This window comes from Geotrypetes seraphini, chromosome 9 (assembly GCF_902459505.1).
Source record: "Geotrypetes seraphini chromosome 9, aGeoSer1.1, whole genome shotgun sequence".
Taxonomy (NCBI): Eukaryota; Metazoa; Chordata; class Amphibia; order Gymnophiona; family Dermophiidae; genus Geotrypetes; species Geotrypetes seraphini.
In genome coordinates this window covers 44,004,051-44,026,475 of record NC_047092.1, presented here as the reverse complement: position 1 = coordinate 44,026,475, position 22,425 = coordinate 44,004,051, and the positions used below count along the sequence as shown (strand labels likewise).

At 40.3% G+C, this 22,425-nt stretch overlaps 1 long non-coding RNA gene across 1 annotated transcript in view; it reads left to right on the top strand.

The window, feature by feature from the left end:
* LOC117367167 overlaps positions 1-5,872 on the top strand; it is a 125,876-nt gene extending 120,004 nt beyond the window's left edge. Inside the window, exon 3 of the long non-coding RNA XR_004540706.1 lies at positions 5,738-5,872. This is a non-coding gene — a long non-coding RNA (uncharacterized LOC117367167). The remainder of the gene's footprint in view (positions 1-5,737) is intronic.
* The last annotated feature ends 16,553 nt before the right edge of the window (positions 5,873-22,425 follow it).

The window sequence follows — 22,425 nt, the reverse complement described above, 5'->3', positions numbered from 1 at the left end:
AAAAAAATGTATTTCTATGTGACTTGAACAAGATATGCATGATATATTTCAGGTAATATAGCCAGATAGTCCCAGATAGTCTCAAACCAGGTACACTGAAAAACTCCCAGAGAAAGTAAAATATATTATGAGGTTGAATTTCATTATAAGAAAGCAAAGAGGCCAAGAATTTAAAGGCCCAGGAAATAGGATAACTGTGATTTTAGGCCCTCTTTGAATACTACAACAAAGATTAAGGAAGGTTTGAGTATAGACATATATGAGAGGTGGGGGGGGGGGGGGGAGAAATGAGAGCAGTTGTGGCAGAGAGGAAGTTTGTATAGCTCCACTGAAAGGTAAGAGCTTACTGAAGATTTCAACTGATTTGTGTGAATGCTCACATTTGGCATCTTAAAAAATGCAGTGCATGCCAAATCAGTTTAATTCAAGTTAACCAACAAATTAACCACATTAAGTATTCCTTTGACTAAGGTGTATTAATTAGCACATGCTAAATGCTAAGAAGCCCACAGGAATAAAATGGACTTCTTAACATTTTGCATGCACTAATCATGTGTGCTAAATCCATTAGCGTACCTTAATAAAAGGAACCCTAAGTTGATTGGCACTCTTTAAAAAGTTCTAAGCTATGTTTAAAAATTGTATTAAAAGGAAGAAAACCCTTCCAACCCTAGGCATTTTTAGTTTAATGGACTTAGCCTTGCCCTAAGGCAGTGAGAGAACTAAGGGCAAGACTCACAAAGGCAAATGCAAATGAGGGCGATCGGAATCACGCCCCCAACCGACCACACAGATCGCTCTCCAGCAATCCCGATGCATGCAAAGACCATCTGTGCTCACTACGGGTACAGGGACAAGGCCATCCACCACCCCATAGAGCGGTGAATGGCTTTGTCCCCGCAGTTAAGGGAGGAAATGTGCGTGGTCACTGATCGCGCATGGCCTCCTCCCTCCTTCCTACCTACCGGCCAAATCTATCTATCTCCCTCTCCCTTACCTTTGTGGCGCGTTTTAAGTTTACAGAGTAACTTGTTCAAGCCGCCGAAGCCTGCTTGCAGTCGCATGGGTCTGTGGGCGGAAGCTTCTCCTCTGATGCAACTTCTGCTTGCGTCAGAGGAGAAGGTTCCGCCCACAGACGCACATGACTGCAGGCAGGCTCCGGTGGCTTGAGCAAGTTATTCTTTATACTTAAAACGCACCGCGAAGATAAGGGGGAGGGAGGAAGATGCTCGGACCATGTGAGGGGTGCTGAAGGACGGTGAGGTGGTGAGAGGGAAGAGTGGTGGTGGAAAGGAAAGTAACAGACGCTGAAGGGGTGGAGAGGAACAGACGCTGAAAGGAAATGGGGAACAGAGAGTGGGGAGAAGACACTGAAGGGAAATGGGGAACAGAGAATGGGGAGAAGACGCTGGAAGGGAAGAAGACAGAGATGCCAGACTATGGGGGAGCGGAGGGAAGAAGATGGGTGCCAGACCAATGGGGGGGGGGGGGGTTGAAGGGAGAGGCACAGTAATAGAGCAAATGGAAGATGCAGAGAGAAGATAGACAGTGGATGGAAGGAATTGAATGAGAAGATGAGGAAAGCAGAAACCAGACAACAAAGGTAGAAAAAAAATAGTATTTTCTTTTTTTTTGCTTTAGGATAAAGTAGTATATTAGTTGTGTTGTTAAAAATTTATACACAAAGCCCTGCCAGCTGAACATCTCTTTCTCTCGTTCAACAGCCAGAACTTTGATTTATAAGGAAGGAATAAGCTAAATATTGCAGTACTGAGGCTTGTAAGGATGCTTCGGGGATAGTAGTCGCAGGGATGGGGACAGGGACGGGGCAGCGACAGTGGTCGCAGAGACAGGGCGAGGACAGGGACGGGGACAAATTTTTTTCCCTGTGTCATTTTCTAATGCTGGCTTCTATCTAACTCCTAGTCACCCAGTACTGACCAATGCAAACAGGGGATCTGGCGCAGTAGAGGAGCTGTCCAGTGCTGACAGGGGGCACGGTGCAGCAGCAAGAGGGAGAGAGGGACCCTGCCCTGTATTAAGCCTACCTGGTAGAGCTTGGAGAGACTAGAGATCCCTCAAGCTGATGGCAAGGGGAAGTCCAGTGAGAGGGCATCTGAGTGACCTGGAGAGTGCTCGGAGAAAGAGAATGCCTGAGGAACCAGGGAGAGTCCTCTGTGGAGTGCCTGAAGGACCGGGGGAGTTTTCAAGGAATGGCCAGTGACCAGAGGATCTGTAGAGTGACCAATGTACTGGGGAAGTTTAGGCTGACAGTGGTTGGTGGAGAGACACGTGGTGACCAGCGGAGGAATCTGAGGGACTGGCTGGAGCCATGAGGCCAGCAACCAGAGTGACCGGTAGGGCCCAGAGTGAGTAACTGGTGGTGACCAGAGGAACTGGTTACCAGAATGTTTAGAGATGACCAAAGTGAATGACCATTGGCAACCAGAGGGACAACAATGGATTGAACAATCTTTGGCAGCCTGAGAGACCAGGAACGTCGTGTGATGTAGGTGTAAGAACAGTGCCTGGAAGAACAGAAGCATCTGGGAGTGGAGAGGTGAAGGGCGATGACCGCTTGGCCCATTCACACTTAGTTCACAAAGCATGGCAAAAAACATAATATGGCAAACATGGCGTGGTGAAACGTAGCATGGTGAGCATAGTATTGCAGAACATAGATGGCAGAAACATGGTATCATGACAGCACATTGCACATCCCTCCCCCCCCCCCATCCCATTCAGTGTTCAGCTGAACTCAGTATCCCGGAACTGCAAAGAGCCTTAACACAGCTACCTAGAAAATTTGACAGAGGCAGGGATAACAGAGAAGCAAAGATTGCTAAAATGTATTTCTGTGATTGAGAATGGCCTATTGGATGATGTAGAATGTATTTCCCTTGAAATGCCTCTCCTAAAATATTTCACATCAGTAATTAAGCAACAGCTGGAACATTGTTTTGGGAATGAAACAAAATTATTCGGTGGAAAATAAACAAAGTTCATTTTAATTCAACATGTAAATTCATTTCCTGGAATTTGTTCTTTTTACTGAATTATTGTGACAGAGAGAGGATGGCCTTCGCCTAATGTACTGTTTTGTGGGGGTGTTTTTTTTTTTTAATTCATGGACACTTTATAGGCCTGATTCATAGCTTTTTCACCATAGATATGAGGGACCAGAGCAGTAAGCTGTGTGGCTTTTTAGGATAGTAGTTAACTCTTGTTTTTCTCAGACTAATATTACTCCCCGGACAGGAAGAAAGATTGGCATGGAAATTAGTATAAAAACATTGTGCTAAAGAATAGTATAGCAGACATGCAAAATGCATGCAAATGGCTGCAAAACATGTTCTAAGTATAGCTCTATTTTATTTTTTTGGTATGGGAGCATGGGAGCAAAATGAACATCTGAGATGGGGTAGCATTTCATCTCAGATGACCTAAGATTTCTGGCAAACCTAGGACCCCAGCTACTCATTCCAAAGAACTCCATGATGTCCCAAGTGTTCTTTGGTAACCAACCCCCCCCCTCCCAGTCTTCACTCAGAAGATATCCATGGTGACTCCGTTTTACTGTCTTCCTGACTGAAAAAAAAGCTCTAGTGGCCAAAGTGGACCTGCTGATATTCCAACAAACTCCCTCCCCCCAAAAAAATAAAAAAATCTATCAACAGTTTGGAGGCAGGAGTAATAGTCACTCATGGGGGAAGGGGGAGATATCAGATGCTACCATTTTGTAAGATGGCATATGGAGAATAGAGTGTATAGATATCATTCTACCTTTTAGATAGGCTTGGATGCTCCTGGAAGGGGGGGAGGGGGTTGTCATCAAGAGTCCAATTAGACCTCCAGTGAATATTTGGTAGGGTAAGGGGAGGCATTGGGAGGTCCGAAGGGGCACTTATGACCACTAGGGACAACAGTGGATTTAAGAGGGAGAGAGGATATTGGATGTATCAGGGGGATTGGAGCTTCTGGAAGGATCAAAAGTCCAGGGGAAGTGGGAACAGTGAACTCTTGCAGGGTTCGGTTAGAAGGATGAACTAGTCCCTGTTCACATTGATAGGAATGGAGATATTAATTCACAATGCAGCAAATGGCTGCATATTACCACAGTTGTGCATCTGGGGTTTTTCCAGACAGTAAATGCTTTTTAATGCTATGATTATCTGCATTTACTGAAAAACAGTAATGGAAAAAGTATAAAGTGACCAAATAAGAATAGAAACTGACAAAAAAATATATAGGAACACTTGTAATATATAATGTGTATGTTTATAAACAAGGGAAAAAAGACCTCAAAATACCCCTAGAATGTGATCAATGAGTCACAACTTTTTCGGGGTGGGTATCATCACTGGTCAAAAACCCTTGATTATTTTATATTATTTTAAATATTTTAAATGCAATTATTATTGATGTGATAAAATGCAAATCTTTGTGTCAAAATGGCGACCGTATTTGATTTGAACGCTGAGGTTTTTCTGGCCAATCATATCTTATATCAATGAAAATAAGCCCTAAATTTTTTTGAAATTCTGGACACATAGGTCTGCTTTATTATATTAACGGAGCAAACATTTGAACAACAGTAGTTTAAATCGACGCCAGTAGTTCTTGAAGTACGTCATTCATATTGACGTCATCTAAGATATGATTGGCCAGAAAAACCTCAGCGTTCAAATCAAATACGGTCGCCATTTTGACACAAAGGTTTGCATTTTATCACATCAATAATAATCAATTAAAAGAAGTCCTAAATCAAGTTAGAAACAAACATACTGACGCTGGTGAATTTTGCAATATATTTCTTCGAATTTTTGACACATAGGTTTGCTTTATTACATCAACGTAGCAAACACATGAATAACAGCAGTCTAAATCGACGCTAGCAGTTTTTGAGTACGTCATCTATATTGACGTCATCTCAGATGATTGGCTAGAAAAATCTCAGCGTTCAATTCAAATAGAAGCGCCATTTTAGTCACAAGTTTGTGTCGATAAAGTCAGCAGCAGCTTTCAGTAATGGCAAGTATTATTTTATTTTCAAATGCCTTTAAGGCAAAATGTTAACTAGAGATTTCTGGTTCAAACCATTTATATATTACTGGTTAAAAATGTAACAGTAGTTGGTCTGAATCACGCTAGCTTTTTGGACGTTATTCAGACACTGTTGGCTGGTAAAAACTTTAGCGTTTTATTTGAACACTAGTGCTATTTTAGTCGTCAGTTTCATGTCGACTTAATTAATAATAAATTTATGAATGGGATTGTATTTACCTTGCCAAGTATTTTTGAAAGCATCAAACATAGTTACCAAAGTTAGTCTTTTGATTCATTTAAATATTTGGGTAAGACATGTAATTCACATATCTTTGATATGTTTGGTTGTAAAAACTTTAGCGTGCAATCTGAACACGAGTACCATTTTAGTTACCAGTTTACGTTGGTAAAATTAATATTGGTTTCTTGGAAGGCCATTAGTGTTCAAATTTGGTTAAATATATTGAGTGCTTTTCTTGGCAAAATATTATTTTAACCCTGTTATAAATGTGTCCAAATGAATAAACATTTCAACATTCTAAAATCTGTTTTGAAACCATGTAAAGATTTTAGGTGCTTTTTGCAGTCATTCTTTAAATATTTAACATTGTTTTATAAAAAAAATCCAATGATTTGTCAAATATAATATAAATATAATGTGTTTTTTCTTTCTTTTCTTCTTTTGTTTAAGAGTTTTGAGCAACATTGAACACCACACTAGCACTATCCTAAGCTTTATCATTACCCTTGAAGAAGCCCCATCAGTGCGAAACGGGCTGGGCCTCCGTCGGGTTGTTGAGATAAGTGCTTTTTCAGTATCTCACATTCATGTGAATACTTGACACATAAGATGCTAGTTTCATACATGCTCATTCAGAAGAAGAAAGAAAATATTGTCATTTTTTGACTTATGGTTAAAATAAAAAAGATAAAAGCATATACAAAAAATTGCATTTAAAATATTTAAAATAATATAAAATAATCAAGGGTTTTTGACCAGTGATGATACCCACCCCGAAAAAGTTGTGACTCATTGATCACATTCTAGGGGTATTTTGAGGTCTTTTTTCCCTTGTTTATAAACATACACATTATATATTACAAGTGTTCCTATATATTTTTTTGTCAGTTATGATTATCTGCATGCCAATAGTTTACCGCATCAAAAATAAAATGTTTTTAGTACATGCATTAGAACACTGGACGTAGGAAGTCTTGAGGCGGTCTAGAGGAGGGCGACGAAAATGATAGGAGGCTTGCGCCAGAAGACGTATGAGGAGAGACTGGAAGCCCTGAATATGTATATCCTAGAGAAAAAGAGAGACAGGGGTGATATGATTCAGATGTTCAAATACTTAAAGGGTATTAACGTAGAACAAAATCTTTTTCAGAGAAAGGAAAATGGTAAAACCAGAGGACATAATTTGAGGTTGAGGGGTGGTAGATTCAAAGGCAATGTTAGGATATTCTACTTTACGGAGAGGGTGGTGGATGCCTGGAATGCGTTCCCGAGAGAGGTAGTGGAGAGTAAAACTGTGACTGAGTTCAAAGAAGCGTGGATGAACACAAAGGATCTAGAATCAGAAAATAAGATTAAATATTGAACTAAGGCCAATACTGGGCAGACTTGCACAGTCTGTGTCTGTATATGGCCGTTTGGTGGAGGATGGGCTGGGGAGGGCTTCAATGGCTGGGAGGGTGTAGATGGGCTGGAGTAAGTCTTAATAATAGGGAAAAATGGAATTGTCCAATAAGAAAAGGTGCAAACAATAAAAAAGTCTTTCAACTCATCTGAACAATCAGGTAATCCTTTATTCTTCCAAAAATACTCGACCCGACATGTACATGTTTCGGCCCTACGGCCTGCGTCAGGAGTCTATAGGCAATGTATAAAATCATATAAAGATATATGAAAACATATAAACATATTCAAATATTATAAAATGTATTATAAAAGAAACAGCAATATTAATTAACCAATGCACACAATCATATATTTTAATACACCAATCATAAATATTAATCCACAAATATAAATGTATAAACAGTATCATATAAAAGTATCATATAAAAATCATATATAACTTTAGAATAAACCATAAACAACATATAGATTTAAAACAGAGCATAAATTAGATATATCAAACAATGAAAGCATAATCCCTAAAAAATTAAAATAATCAATATATTTTCACTAAAAAGTAAAAGTAAAACATGCTTGATTATGTGGAGAGAAAAGAGCTTTATTTAAAAACAGAGCAATAAAAAGCCAAATAATGTGTCTAAACACTATATACTCAGTAACCATACAGTAATAAGAGTGTATCTAAATACTAGAAATAAATATATAAAGAATATATGTAAAAACACTAAAAGAGCAAATATCAATGTTAAAAAAGCAAATAACAATGTTAAAATGGAAAATAATTAAACCAAAGAACACTAAACCAGCAGACGTCAATATAAAAAGGATATAAATAACAACAAGAACACTGCAGTACCTTAGAGATCTTTGGGTATATAAAAAACTTTGTACAAGGACCACTCTAGAGGGCTGTATTTATCTAAAAAGGAAAAATACAACTACTGAAAAGTAGAACAAAAAAGTAAAAAATATATGCCAATATAAAGTGCCACAATGCAATGTACATAAATTAAGAGAAACCAAAATATCGTTGTCTGAGTGCTGGCACAGACATTGGAAACATGCAAAGAAAAGTGCAGCAGCTCAAAAAGTATTGCAAAAGGAAAAATATACATATAGCAGGCAAATAGAAAGTAACACAGCTCAATTGGTGTTGTGAAGGAAAAATGTATAGCAACATAGTGTCCCAAACGCTACTGAAAAAGTATAGCAACATAGTGTCCCAAATGCTACTGAAAAAGAAACTAAAAGAACAAGTTTCAGACGAAACCAAACATCAAAGACAAAGTAGAAAATTAGAAAAGAAGATAAAAAGATAAAAAGAGAAACGCTTACCACGACGCCGTCATACAGATGCTGGCTGTAAAGTGATATTGAGAATGAACAGGTCGCAAAAAAGCAGTGAATAAAAACGGAAAAAAACGTGATGACGTTAGAAACGTGATGACGTCATCACTATCTATGGAGAAACATATCATGAAGCCAAAAGATGCTGTAAAGTCCTCAACAAGAGGAGAAAAAACATTAAAAAAGGGGGCAAAATCTTAACAGAGATTTCAGCAGTTGAAACCCAAGCACAGTACTGGATAAAGCTAGGAAGAAAAAATTAAAAAATTTAAATTGAATCAGGTTGGGCAGACTGGATGGACCATTCGGGTCTTTATCTGCCGTCATCTACTATGTTACTATGTTACTATGTCACTGTGCATTCAAACTTAGCACAGGATTTTAAGAAAGCATTTACTGCTTTGGTGCCTAAATGGGAGAAAAGCATGAAATTAGGTGCCTTAATTGATTTTTGTGTATTTTTCATTTGGACTTTTTTTTTTTCTTCAAAACTAGCTCGAAAAGATAAACACACTGAGGTCAAACATATCTAAGAAATGGCCATTTTTTAAACTAAAAGACGTTTTCCTGTTTTGAAAATGGTAATTTTTCCTTCTGGATTTCTGGTCGTTTTCTGCAAAACATCTGGACTGGATGGTATACATCCCAGGGTATTAAAAAAAATTCAGACATGAAATTGCTGACCTCCTGTTAGTGACCTGTCGCTAAAATCGTCTGTAGTACCTGAAGATTGGAGGATGGCCAATGTTATGCCGATTTTTAAAAAGGGTTCCAGGGGAGATCCAGGAAATTACAGACCGGTAAGCCTGACTTAAGTGCTGGGCAAACTGGTGGAAACAATTATAAAAAAATAAAATTGTGGAACACGTAGACAAACATGATTTAATGAGACGGAGTCAGCATGGGTTCAGTCAAGGGAGATCTTGCCTCACCAATTTGCATGACTTCTTTGAAGGTGTGAATAAACATGTCAAAAAAGATATAGCAGCGCTAGAAAAGGTTCAAAGAAGAGCAACCAAGATGATAAAGGGGATGGAACTCCTCTCTTTTGAGAAAAGACTTAAAAGATTAGGGTTTTTCAGCTTGGAAAACAGACAGCTGAGGGGAGATATGAATGAAGTCTACAAAATCCTGAGAGGAGTAGAACGGGTGCAAGTGGATCGATTTTTCATTCCATCAAAAATTACAAAGACTAGGGGGACACTCAATGAAGTTACAGGGAAATACTTTTAAAACCAATAGGAGGACATTTTTTTTCCATTCGGAGAATAGTTAAGCTCTAGAACGCATTGTCAGAGGTTGTGGTAAGAGCGGATAGCGTAGCTGGTTTTAAGAAAGGTTTGGACAATTCCTGGAGGAAAAGTCTATAGTCTGTTATTGAGAAAGACATGGGGAAAGCCACTGCTTGCCCTGGATTGGTAACATGGAATGTTGCTACTCTTTGGTTTTGGCCAGGTACTAGGGACCTGGATTGGTCACCATGAGAATAGGCTACTGGGCTTGATGGTCCATTGGTCTGTCTCAGTAAGTCTATTCTTATGTTCTTATGAATTCAGATGTCATATCCAAAATGTCTCTCCATATAACTTTTTTAGTCTATGTGCTGTGAAAATGAGCACCAATATATACTACCGTATTTGCCGGCGTATAAGACGACTGGGCGTATAAGACGACCCCCCAACTTTTACAGTTAAAATATAGAGTTTGTTATATACTTGCCGTATAAGACTACCCCTTCTTCCGCACACCTCTCCTTCTAACTCCCTTCAAGTCCAGTAACAGATCTCCCTTTTCCAGCACCTTCCCTGCCTCCTACAGTGGCTTCCTCCCCTTCCAGCAGCTCTCCGTACTTGCCTGCAGGAAATTGCCGGTAAATCACTGCCCTGGCAAATTGGAGAGCTGGTGGGAGGGGAGACAGCCACTGTGAAGGCTCCCCAGGATCTTGTTCACACACGCTGACCATCTCCCTCCACCTGCACCTGAATCTGCAGCTCTCTCCGGTCTAATCGCAACTTCCCCGCGGCCCTCTTCAGCAACTTGTTTCAACTTCCTGTTTCCGAACAGGCGAGACTCAGAGAGGGAAGGCCCCGACGTTGGCAGCCTATCTTGATCGCCTGAGGCTGGGAGGAACATTAATCAACAGGAACCGCAGTCGGCAGGAAATTTAACTGCCGACTTGATCTCGCCGGTCCTGTGCGGACTGGCAGAAATTTTCTGCGGACCGGCGGTTGAAGAACTGTGTGTTAGGGCATGTAAAGTAAGGGCATGTAAACAGTACCCGGCGTATAAGACGACCCCCGACTTTGGGGAGGATTTTAAGGTACTGAAAAGTCGTCTTATACGCCGGAAAATACGGTAATCCCAAGTGTGTCTAGCCTGTTTAAAAAAAAAGCTACCTCTTGACTCAGGTAAAATGGAATATTTGGAAAATAATAGAACAAGCAGTAGTTCTCAGCTATAGGATTCTTAACAAGAAACAAATCCCTTTGACCTACTGCATTTTGCCTTCAGGACAGGTCATGGGACAGAGACAGACCTATTATCCTTGATAGATGATGTCTCTAGAAATGTAGACAAGGAAAATAACTCTTTGGTTATTTTATGATTTAACAATAATCTTAGATACCAAAAACCACACTACATAGTAAATGACAGCAGATAAAGGGTTAGATTCACTAAGGACACCGATCATGTTCCAACCACTTTGTGACAACTTGGTGACCCAATTCACAAACCTTCTGGCCGAGCCTGTCCGCACCTGATCCGATTCACACATGCAAATGTAGGAAGGCAGCAATTCACTAAACAATTTAAGGAACATCAACTGGGCTGGCTGATCAAAAATGAAGCGACTGCTGAAGACCAGTCGCTCATGTCTTTTCCTGCTCTCTGCCATCCTAAAATCTCTGCCCTGCAGCAAAAACCCTGCTCTCTGCTGCCCTGTCTGCATCTCTGCCGCTCTGCTCTCACACCCAAAAGGAATCAGCAACCGACTCTCCTGCTCTGCCTTGAAAGGAATCAGCGTCCCAACTTTCCTGCTCTTGCCGCCCCAACTCTCCTGTTCTAATCTGATCTAATCTTCCATTTGTGTGTTGCACTAACCTAAGCAGGCTCAAGGCGACTTACAGAGAAAAGGAGGGAGAGGGCATGGAAGGGACATGGGAAAAGACAGGAGAGGTCCTAAAGTGGGAGAATAAATAGGCAAAAGTATCAGTTGTCAAAAATAAGACTTTTCAGTTTCTTGCAAAATAATGTGTAGCTGGTTTCCATCCTGATTGCTACTGGGAGGTCGTTCCAAGTTTTCACTCCTAGATAGGTCAGCATGGAGTTGAAAATTTGTCTATAGTGGAGGTTTTTTATGGATGGCATGTTTAGTTGAATTCTGTTAAAGATTCTTCTGGAGGTGGACCAGACCACTGAAAATAGTTGGATAAGGGGAGTAGCTGAGTTTCTGTGGAGAATGTTCTGTAGGATGCAAGATATTTTGAAATTTATCCACGATGGAATGGGAAGCTAGTGTAATTGTTTGATGAATGCTCAGATCAAGTCATATTTCTTTAGGTTGAAGATCAGTCTTGTGGCTATGTTCTGGATGAGTTGCAGTCTGTGGATTAGAGTGGTATTGATGCCCGAGTAAGTGGAGTTGCAATAATCCAGTTGAGGCAAAACCATCATCAGGACGATTAGAGCAAAATGGTGTGGGTGAAAGTATGGCCTAATGAGTCTCAGTTGACGCATGGTGTAGATGGTCTTTTTCCAAAGATTAGAGATTTGTGGTTCCAAGGTGAGAGTGTCATCTAGGATGTAGCCTAGTGCTTTAGAGGATGTCTCCATTGTGAGTGTGATGCCAGATTGAAGGGTGATGCTTGTCAGAGTGTTTTGTTGTGCAATGTAGAAGCATATGGCCTTGGTTTTGGTGGCATTTAGCTTTAGTTTGTTTATGGTTGCCCAATTTTGGATGTTTGTTATATTGTTTGATATTTTTTCAGTGGTGTCTGGCTCATTATAGGTTATGGTAATGAGGAGTAAAATGTCATTGGCATAGGACAGTATGGTTTCATCTTCTAGCTTGATGTATCCTAGAGAGCTCATGAATAAGTAAATAGGATGGGGGATAGAGGGGAACCTTGTAGAATGTCACCGTATGCCTTCCAGGGGTTGGATAATTCTTCATCCTTTTTGACCATGTATTCCCGGTTTCGTAGGAAGTTGGCGAACCATTTCAGAACTGTCCCTGTTAATCTGATTTCTGCGAGCCTGGTTAGAAGCAGTTGGCGGTCCATGGAGTCAAAGACCGTAGAAATATTAAACTGAAGGAGTAGCGCTTGTCAGCTTGAGTTTAGTAGTTGTTTGATTTTAGTAAGTAGGGTGATGATGAGGAGCTCAGTACTGTGCTGTTTTCTGAATCCATACTGGGATAGATGGAGACAGGAATGTTGTTCTATATATGAGGCTAGTTGTTTGCTAAATGAGTTTCAAGGATTTTTGTTAGTACCGGGATGCCAGCAATGGGTCTGTAGTTTGAGGCTAGGGAGAGGTCTACTTGTGATGCTTTCAGTATAGGTGTTAAGACTATTTTTCCCATTTCTTTGGGTAAATGGCCTTAATTTAAGGAGTTATTTAGAAGGTTAGTGAGCCATGCGATGATATGGTGTGGAACAGCCAACAGGAGGTATGGAGGGCAGTTGTCTATGGGGCTGCTGCGTGGGGATAGTTTAGCTAACAGTCTTTTGATGGAGGTGGATTTGGAGTTGGGGGGCCTGTAGAGCAGGAGAATTCCTATGTCCCTGTGTGTGGTGTTTTCCTTGCTTTCAAGTTTGCATGTGATGAATTCCAGATCAGATTCAGAACCTGAGTCTACTTCAGTGATGGTGTATAAGTTTTTGTAGATGATTGCTAGACCGCCTCCTCACTTATGTTTTCTGGGGAGTTGAAGTATATTGTAGCCCCGAGGGCAAAGGTGGGGAAACTCAGGGCTGTCAAGGACTTTTAGCCATGTTTCCATGATGAATGATAGTTTCAATTCAATTCAAGTTTATTCATTTGTTTGATTAAACGCTTAACCAAAGGTACAAAGCGTTGTACAAATAATAAAAGTAACATAATATAAATAATTCTTTACAAGACATATGAGGGGAACTACTTTTTTAAAGTCACAGGAAACAATAGGGAAGATGGGGAGAAATACAATTTTGAAGAAAAAGAACATAAAAAAGGAAGTACACAAAGGGATAAGAAGAAAGAGTTTGGTGGCAAAGATAGGGTCGAAGTAGAGAACTGCTAAAATTATATTTTAGTTAAACATTGTGTTTTCAGTTAAAAGCATCTTTAAAAAGAAAGCTCTTTAAACTGCTTTTGAATTTCTGCAAATCTCGTTCCACTCTTAGATATAGGGGAAGAGAATTCCATGTCATTGGAGCAGTTACAGAAAAAATAAGAGCAGGGCAAGTTCCAATTATTTTCAAGGAGGGAACATGAAGAGTAGACTGTGAGGTTGATCTAAGAACTCTCGGAGAGTCATACGAAATCAGGAGCCTGTCTATAAATGCTGGGGCGTTAGTTTGTATAGTCTTGAAAACTAGAAGAGCAATTTTATATGTTATCCTATGCGTAATAGACAACCAGTGTGCTTTTTGCAATAATGGAGTAACATGGTCAAATTTTTTTGAGCCTGAAATTATCTTTATCGCTGTATTTTGTATGAGTTGAAGACGCTTTATATCTTTTAAGCATGCACCCTTTAATAGAGAATTACAATAATCTAGTTTAGATATTATTAGAGAATGAATTAGTATATCAAGGGAATTTTTATCAAGAAGGGGGACCAATGATCGTATCATCCTTCAACTTATAGAAGCAATTTTTAACTAACGCGCTAATGTGTGAACGAAACGTAAGTTTGTTATCTATAAACACTCCTAAAATTTTTGTAAAGTTAGTAAGTTTGAGTGACATATTATCGATTAAGACAGGGGCAATGAGTTGTACTCCTTCTTTTTACCACAGATCTAACAGTAATGTACATGCAGAGGATAGGGGCAAAGACTTTGTTTTTGGTATGGTAATTGGCTTAATGGGTAATAGGTTGTTGTGAGGTTTAAGGAATGTTTGATTTCCTTGTCTGCGGTTGTGGTTGCGCTTGCTCTAGAGTATGGGGATGATGTGTCTGTTGTTTCCATTGCGTCCCATTAGCTGGTTGTGGGGTTCTGGTTGTCGATGTCTATGTTGCTTGGAATTCCATGAGGAGTTGGAGTTGTTGTTGGGTGACATGTTGTGCAGTGCCGTGAGGGTGGTGAGACATAGTGGAGGTTTCATTTTGCAATTTGGGGGTTAGAGAATGACACGGTGACAAAATTCATCACCGTTCCCGTCCCCGCGGATAACCATGGGAAATAATCCCATGTCATTTTCTAGTGTCTATTTCAATCTCGGTCCTTCTACACCAGAATTCTTCAAAGCAAAGCTTGCGGGTCAGTGGTTGTGCCCAATTATACTCTGATTCTTCCCTCTCTCCTTAAAGAATGACATGAAGATGGTTTCCCCCGGTTATCCGCGGGGACGGGAACGGTGATGAATTTTGTCACCGTGTCATTCTCTATTTGGGATAATGTCTGGAGGTTGGATTGGGCAGTGAGTGCACTTCTTTCCTGTGCAGGTAGCTTGTATGTTGTATGTTAAGCTGATGGCATTGTTTGTCTGTCTTTGAGGCCAATGGTATCGTTGAGTCTATTTTCTCTGTGAGATTGATGGCGTCATTGAATCTGATTTCGTTGTGGCTTTGTTTGTCTGTTCTCTCTGCCCAGTGTTGCACTCTATCGCTGCTCTCAGTCACTGCACTAAGGAGCGCGCCATAGGTGTTACGCCTTAGGTGTTAAGCGTGTCACCCTATATGGTGGCGCATTGCGCCACAAGGGATGTTGGGAGGTGCTGCTCATCTCCCACGTCCTCACCCACTTCCTCCCTTGCAGCCAATTTCTGGGTTTCTGCTGGGGCGGCTCCTGACCAACGGAGCTGCCCTGAAGATGAAGCACTGTTCCAAAAGTTGTGCTGCCGTTCCCCGCAGTACGAGCCCATGGTTTTAACTCGCAGGTTTAAAGCGGGGCTGCCCTGTGTGGAAGGGCGGCAGAGAGCGGGAGAGTCAAGGCGGCACAGACTTCGTTTTGGTCTCCTTTATAGCCTGAAAATTCCACCTCAGGAAGTGTGGGGAGATCAGCCAATGAGCAGCTCTACGGAGGGCCAGCACAGGCGCGGACCATCTAGAGGCAAAGAAGATGGCCTACATAATACATCAGAATCGCTCTCCCTGATCGCTCTGGGGTCGGGATGGGGCGTGCCTCCAATCAGGCCCATTTGCATGGAGACTAATGATGAATTGGTCGGCCAGCCAGTGATCGGATAAGATCGGACATGGACCGGAAAGGTAAGCTGGGCTTAGTGAATGCAGCCCAAAGACCTGAATAGTCCATCCAGTCTGCCCAACAGTTACACTCATTACTGTAAAAATTTATGCTTAAATTTAATCATATTTTTCTTTGTTATTACTGGGTGCTAGACCATAGAAGTCTGCCCAGAAATACTGGAGTTACTGTCAAAGTTTTTATACATTGGGTTTCAACTACTAAGGCTGCCTCGAAGCTCAAGCCAGCCTATCCAAACCATTTCATCACTTGTAGGATGCAGACTGTAAAAGTCCACCCAGCATCTTCCTCATGTTCTAAATTACTGGAGTTTTCACTGAATCCCTCCCCAGTTCATCACAAACCAAATGGCCATATACAGGGCACAGGCAAGTCTGCCTAGTACAGGCCCTTGTTCTTCAATTTATGCCATTCATTTTCTAATTAGAGATCCACTATGTTCATCCCACACTTTTTTGAATTCTGTCACTGTTTTCCTCTCTACCACCTCTCTCGGGAGGGCATTCCAGGTACCAACCACTCTCTCAGCGAAAAATAATTTCTTAACATTACTCCTCAATCTACCACCTCGCAACCTCAATTTATGGCCTCTAGTTTTACCATTTTCCCTTTTCTGAAAAAAAATTGGTTCTATATGCATTCATGATATAAATTAAATTGTCTATTTTCTTAAATATTTCTGGGCCAGAGCCCTAGCAGTCTGCCCAGTTCTGTGGGGGGGACTTTTACTAACCATTGGCACATGTTATCTGCAACAGGGCTCACAGAAATAAAATGACCACCTATCATATATACGAGTGTTGGAGCAGTGCAGAGCACTCAGCATGCCAGCCAGCACTAAAAACCTCTTGCATGGCTTTGTAAAAAGGGGTGGGGGGTTTTTTTTGTTCAAAATTTTTATTAAATTTTTATTAAATTTTGAAAATACAAAATACAAAAAGTGATGAAAATAAGATACAAAATGAAACAAGGAAATGTTTTGTTTTTTTAAATTAGCTAATCAGCGCTGATAATTGAAAGCACCATTAAAAACCAATTAAGGTGAATATTTATCTTTATTTTCTTTATTATTCATTATACTCAGTGAAATCTCTAATATTGTGGCCTTAAGTGAGCCTAAACTACCTGCTTGGTTTTTGGGTTTTTTTTAAAATACATTTTTCTTTTCTTTATAATACTTGGTATATTGTCTGTTTTAAATAGGCTCCATTGCTTTATATGCATTTTCATAAAAAAAAAAAATCTGTACTGTATATATTAACAGAAAACTTTGAAATGAACCAATAAATTGTCCAAAAGTCTAAAACGAAGCTATATTTTTAGCATGCATATCCCTAAAACATATCCCTATATAAAAGTTTGTTTGTAAGCTTAAGACGTTTTTATAGCAAACTTAAATGGTGGTAATAAAGTTTATTTAGGTGTGGAAAGTGAAAATGTTTGATCGCCTACTTCGAGAATTGCCTAGTAAGTATCACTTAATCATGTTGCTTAAGGATCTTCACTGCACCATGGTAACAGCGCTAGCATGATCACAGCAAAGGTTTCATATACTCCCAGAGCAATTCAGCATGAGCGAGCAATTGCAGAGTGGACTGAAACTGCATCCAGAAATAAATTATCGGGTTTCATAGCCTCATGTGATTTCCTTCAACAAGGATCATCAGCCCCTTTTCACATGACTACATTTCATTGTCACATGCTGCATTTTTCGCATTCTTTACATTCTCTCAGAAGAAATAAGGATACAATGTGGCCTATTATTTTCCTTGCCGCTGTTCATGGTAATTGCAATTTGATAACGCAAGCCACTTAGAAAAAAAAAAAAAGAAACCTAAAATAACACATTTAAAAAATGGACCATACTATCTCCAAAAGAAAGATATGTGGAATAAAAATATTCATCCATGCAACATTTAAAGGGCCACTGAAAAGTTTTCTGCCCAACCAACAAAGTTAAGGCAGTCTCATTGAGGGCTCTATGTTTAGACCCGGATTCTCAAAATGATGCTGTTTGGAAGATGCCAGTAGGTGCCCAAACTGTGTCAAAAGTTAAGAGTTTTAATGAGCAATTAATGGTGTGGTATCCAAGTTTATTAATATTTTGATGTACCGACCATCAATAAATCTACAGAACTAAATGGTTAATTAAATAGTTGAATATAAAACAACATTAAATATGAAAATGATAAATAAATAAACAAACAAATAAATAAAAAAAAACAACAAAACCATTGAATGAACAACCTAAATTGTAGAGAACATTTTTCTTAATTTTCTTAAATCAAATTATACTAACAGGAACAAGCCTCAGAAAACAGAGTAATTTATACCCTCAACATGTATCTGGTCGGTTTACAATGCTAAAAATATAAAGTATAAAATTTTAAAAATAAATGAATAAAAGAAAAAGAGGGGGAGAATGGGTTTAAGACCACTACATTGACATAAATGATACAAGAGGAGATAGAGGTGGGGAAGAATAATAATTACAAAAAAAAATAAAATAAGGGGAGGTACGGGGGATGGGAAGGAACATCAAGGAAGGGGGTGGGGGTTTGCTTCGTAGAAGCGGTTCTCATGAGAGGAAGGAAGAAAATGCTGCGGTCAGAGAAGTGATGTTATCTTATAGTTTGGAATGAGTCCAGAAACAAAAAGGTTTTAAGATTGGCTTTGAATTTATTGAGAGAATTTTCGTGGCGGAGGTGGAATGGCATGGCATTCTAGAGTGTGGGAGCTATGGCAGATAAATTTGTGTTTCTAGTATAGTAAAGATCTTTAATCAGAGGAACGGCTAGCAGGTTCTGGTCAGCGGATCTGAGGGCCCTGGATGAGGAGTAAGGAATGATGTGTTTATCGAGAGAAGCAGGAGAGCGGGTAAGTTTTATTTTGAAACCAAGCAAAATAATTTTATATGTAATGCGATGTGAGATTGGTAGCCAATGTGCTTCTCGAAGGAGAGGAGTGACTTGATTGAACTTTCTTGCTTTATGGATTAGTTTGATGGCGGTATTTTGGAAAAAATGTAGGTGCCTGGATCACAGCTATGCGGACACTTATCGTGCCAAATGTCAAGAAGTGTAGCTATGGGCTAAGTTGAAGACAGGCGCCGGAAATGTAGGTCTGTAATACCCTGTCCTACATTTCTGGCACCTATCTTTGTCGCAGACCACGATTCTCAAAAGAGGCTCCGGCCAATTCTGATGCCATTTTGAGAATCCACCCTTAATTCCAATGTTTTTCTACTTTTTTTGTTCTGTCGGAAAAATACGGAACAAAAAAAAGTGAAAAATTGCTGGACTAAAGGCTCCTTTTACGACGGTGCGCTAGCGTTTTTAGCGCACGCACCGGATTAGTGCGCACTATAGTGCGCGCTAGCTGAAAAACTACCGCCTGCTCAAGAGGAGGCGGTAGCGGCTAGTGCGTGCGGCATTTTAGCGTACGCTATTCCGCGCGTTAAGGCCCTAACGTGCCTTTGTAAAAGGAGCCCTAAGTGTCCTTGATGGAGACAGTCCCAGCTTTGTTGCTTGGGCTGAGAACGTTTCAGGAACTCATATATCTGAGTGAAGAAAGATTTGCAATCGCTAACCTCCCTTATATCGAGTTGTGCTGCCAAGCAGTGCAAGGTAAATGATGAATTTCCCATAGGATTAGAATGTGTTGGCATTTAGCTTGCACTACTTGGCAGTGCGGCTTGATAAAAGGTGGTTAAATTTCAACTGTAGCAGCAAAATTAAAAAAAAAAAAAAAAAATCACACCACTGTAAAAAAGAAAGGAAGGCAAACAACACTTTTTACTGTCTCAGTTAATTTTAAACCCAATACAGCTTGATAGCCATTAGAGAATGACACGATGACAGAATTCATCACCGTTCCCGTTCCCGCGGATAACCGCGGGAAATAATCTCATGTCATTTTCTAGTGTCTATTTCAACCTCAGGCCTTCTACACCAGCATTCTTCAAAGCAAAGCTTGCGGGTCAGTGGTTGTGGCCATTCTACTCTGATTCTTATGTGAGCCAAGGATAATGAAGCCATTGTGACATGATGTGATTGGCTCTTAGGCACTGGTTGAATGAGGCATTATGACATCACAATATCTGCTCTGGATACCAGAGACTGTCATTCTGTAGTGTCTATCTCAACTTCAATCCTTCTACACCAGCATTCTTCAAAGCAAAACTTGCGGGTTAGTGGTTGTGCCCAATTATACTCTGATTCTTTCCTCTCTCCTTAAAGGATGACATGAAGATGGTTTCCTGCGGTTGGGACGGGAACGGTGATGAATTTTGTCACTGTGTCATTCTCTAATAGCCATCAACTAACAGGAGTGCTCTTAGGGTCCTGAGCCACTGGAGACCTTCATGTTAAGGGAAAAATTCAATAAATGGCACTTAAAATTCAGCATCACGAAAAATCAGTGCTGAATAGTATTCTATAACACAGTGTCTCACAAACTTTGCAAAGCTGCAGCACACTAAACTGTTGGCCGTGGCTCAATGGCATCCGGAATTGTATGGATGTTGATGAGATGATGTCATGCACATGTGTGACATCATCATGTCAAAGTCCACGCATACACGAAGGCCCTGAGCCACCAATGAGGGTGCTGGAAGAGAAGAGGCACAGGGGGAGAAGGACAGACTCATGCGCCGGCTGACTGCCTCCAGGATGTGCCTCTCACCGCAAGAGGCATGTCCTGTAGGCAGTCAGCCAGTATCTCTCCTCTCTGGCGTCTCGCAACACACTTGGAAACTCGGGCGGCAAACTAGTGTGCCGCGGCACACAGTTTGTGATACACTGCTATAATAGGTGTTCTGGGATTGGCACTCTTTAAAAAATAGTGCATAGTGACATGATTCACGCTCAGCTGTGGGCATGTGGAGTTACACCAACGGTCAAAGCCAGGAATATGCTTGGGTGCATGAGGAGAGGAATGACCAGTAGGAAAACTGAGGTGATAATGCCATTTTATAAGTCTCTGGTGAGTCCCCATTTGCAATGCTGTGTACAATTTTGGAGACTGCATCTTCAAAAGCTATAAATAGGATGGAGTCGGTCTAGAGGGATGCTGAAAAATTGGTTAGTGGTCTATGTCATAAAGCGTATGGGGACAGACTTTGTTGTTAAGTGCCATCGACTCATTTTCAACCCTAGCGACTTGGTGAATTACAGATCTAAAAATAAATTGGTTTTGTGCTAATCTGGTAAAGTTCTCCAGCGTCAACCCCATGGTTGTTTTCAATGTGTTCAGCCATCTGGTTGCAGGTCACCCTCTTCGCCTGCTTCCTGGATATGATAGAGACATTTAAATACCTCCTTGGTGTTAATGTACAGGAGGTGATTCTTTTTCAAGTTAAGGAAAACTCCGGAAGGAGAGGGCATATGATGAAGTTAAGAGGTGATAGGCTCAGGAGTAATCTAAGGAAATTCTTTTTTACAGAAAGGGTGGTAGATGTGTGGAACAGTCTCCCGGAAGAAATGGTGGAGACAGAGACTGTGTCTGAATTCAAGAAATCATGGGATTTCTTAGGAAGAGGAGGAGATGCAGATGGGCAAACTGGATGGGCCATTTGGCCTTTATTTGCCATCATGTTTCTATTTCCAATCTCTGCAAATCAATGGACGTTTAAAAATCCATCTGCATCATTAATGAATGCATAAATAGATTAGAAAATATTAAAGCCTTGCAAAAAAAAAAAAAAACCAAAAATTGCAGAAGCTGTAAATTGCTTTTAGATCCGATTTGCTTGAAAACAACGAGTAAACTTGGTAATGCAGTATTAACAGCCCTTCGCTTTTTCTCAGAAATGCCAAACTGATTTCTCCCTTGTGACAGGCTTTAAACTTAATTTATTATGAATATTGATCAAAATGAAAGCACTGAAACTGTTGAACATACATACTTCTCAGCTGTATTGTTTAATCCACTCTGACATTTATGAAGTCACTGAGGAGAAGACATTGGGGTTTGTTCCCAGTCAGAACTCTGTAAGATGGATGAGACCAACAATACAGCATAAACCTAGAGATGGCACTCTGTGTAAGCAAACAAGAGGACAAAATGTGGCAAAGAGTTCAAAAACAAAATAAGACAAAAGGTGTCAAATTGAAGACCTCCTTATTTTATAAAGGGTTCCCAAATTTGGGTGCGATCTTGAGAATCGTGTGTAACTTAATTAACAAGCCAATAATGATCAATAATTGAATAGTAACAATCAGTTATTGATGTTAGTTGGCACCAACTAGAGTTCGTGTGCACATCTTGCTAGGGCCTGATTCTTGAAGCGGTGCCAGAAGAGAGGGGGTGGAAGGCAACCTACCACCGCCTAATTTAATTGGTTTAATTGCCTTTAAGCAATGTGGTAATTGACTGTGTCATTTAAAAGCAGTTAAAATCAGTGCTATAGAAATTATAAGTAGTAGTCATAGTAAAATCACGTTTATAAAAAAGATGGCGCCTACTGATGCCTACCTTGCCTGCACTGGAATCTCATCTACAGAGGTGCCTAAGGTCGATGGAGACATGTTTAATGCCAGAAATGACCTCAGGCCCCAGTAGACGCCCCCGTAGATGTGATTCACGTCAAACATTGGTGCCGGAAATGTAGGCCTTCAAAACCCTGGCTGGACATTGGTCTGACTCAGTATGTTTATTCTTATATTCTTATAATGTAGAAATTTCAGATCTGGTAGCTACAAACAAAAGGTTAGGATACCGGATTCTACTGCTGGTTCTGACTGAGTTGAAAACCTAAAACAACAAGAGGAAACTGAGAGGCCAGAATTAAATGAAAAGAATTGCTGACCTGCTGTTAGTGATCTGTAACCTGTCGCTAAAATCATCTGTAGTACCTGAAGACTGGAGGGTGGCCAATATTATGTTAATTTTTTTAAAAGGGCTCCAGGGGAGATCCGGAAAATTACAGACCGGTAAGCCTCACTTCGGTACCGGGCAAAATGATAGAAA